The sequence below is a fragment of the Lepus europaeus genome, chromosome 2, assembly GCF_033115175.1.
Source record: "Lepus europaeus isolate LE1 chromosome 2, mLepTim1.pri, whole genome shotgun sequence".
Classification (NCBI taxonomy): Eukaryota; Metazoa; Chordata; class Mammalia; order Lagomorpha; family Leporidae; genus Lepus; species Lepus europaeus.
In genome coordinates, this window is record NC_084828.1 from 99,919,740 (window position 1) to 99,921,336 (window position 1,597).

General features: G+C 38.9%; 1 pseudogene; it reads left to right on the plus strand.

Annotated features, from left to right (window-relative positions):
• The first annotated feature begins 1,145 nt into the window (after window positions 1-1,145).
• On the plus strand, window positions 1,146-1,228 carry LOC133752500 (U2 spliceosomal RNA; annotated as a pseudogene).
• The last annotated feature ends 369 nt before the right edge of the window (window positions 1,229-1,597 follow it).

Sequence of the window (1,597 nt, forward strand, 5' to 3'; positions counted from 1 at the left end):
GCAGGAGCCAGGTGCTTCTCCTGGTCTCCCATGCCGGTGCAGGGCCCAAGGATCTGGGCCATCCTCCACTGCACTCCCTGGCCACAGCAGAGAGCTGGCCTGGAAGAGGGGCAACCGGGACAGAATCTGGTGCCCCGACCAGGACTAGAACCCGGTGTGCTGGCGCCACTAGGTGGAGGATTAGTCTGTTGAGCCGCGGCGCCAGCAACAATATAACTTTCAAACTGAGTGTGATCCCCACATGTATTGTTTGCTCATGCTTGGCCCAAAACTACAAAAGGGAACTCTCTGGCTACTGTTTTACTGTAACATAATCATGGCTGAAAGGGGAGGAAATCCTGTGAATGTCTTTTTAAAAAGTTCTCAAAAATATCAGGTGATATGATCAAGTCCTTCTACAAATGATTTTTCCTGAAAGTATCATTTTTTATTTTTGCTTTTGTGGTCACAAAGAGTTAATGTATACTTTTTTGTTGTTAATTAGAGAGTAAGTAATGATAGATAATGTTAGATGTATTTTGAATTTTGGGAAGGTCAATTGTTCAGGGTTACTTTTGACAAAAGAGTAGAGAACTCCAAGTTTTAAGCTGGTATTTTCTTAGAAGAAAATAGAATTGTGGCAACTCTTACCATGACATAACTGGTCTTATGACAGTATCCTTCATCTACTCTAACCAGAACACCCACTCATGAAAAAACAATAACAAGACTTTAGTAACAAAACATTTGAGTTACAATTATTACAAATATATTGTGTTTTTTTTAATGAACAGTTAGAACTTTTGAAAATTTTCAAATGTATACAACATATTTAACATATGGTATGGACACTTATTAAATATGTAATATGTATTACTTATATACTATAAAAATAATCTCTAGTGTTTAGTTTGAAACTAGAAAGTGATAGAAAGAATCTTTTTTCTCATAATATTTTTCAGGGTAAGGAGTAAAATCACCATTTCAAATTATGGTAGCCCTTGTTTAATAGTAAAAGATATTCACTATTTATCCTCATAGAAAGCTAGATCAGGGAATTCCCACTAAAGTCAGTGGGCACTGGTGAGCAGGACAGGCAGGCCTTTGGCAGATACTGCATGCACCTGAGCTCATACAAGGGCTGGTGTTCATTTTTCAGTTAAGCTGTCATTTCTCGGCCTTTTGGCTAAGATCAAGTGTAGTATCAGTGAAGCTAAAGTCAGAAGAGAATTTTTGTTAACGACAACATTGTCCCTTCCGGAAGCTGATTTCCCCTGTACATAAGAGAAAGAGAGTGGAACACTTGAAAATTGCCCTTTTAACGGTAAGACAATTACACTATATTTAAAATGTCTGTTCAGAGTTCTGTCCTAAAAAGAGGGAAACACGCAAGGTGCCCTTCCAGGCCATTTGGGAGACACTCGTGCTTCTCCTTCAGTTCCTGCTTTCTCTTCTCATTGCCCCTTTGGCTTCCACCGCAGTGGTATCTGTGGCTGTGCTGACATAGTGGATTTTTAAGAAAAGAAGAGCTACGGGACCAAAATGTTGTCAAACAACTGAGAAGGTTAATATTAAAAGGGGCATATTAAATGAAGTAAACGATACATTCATTCCACTA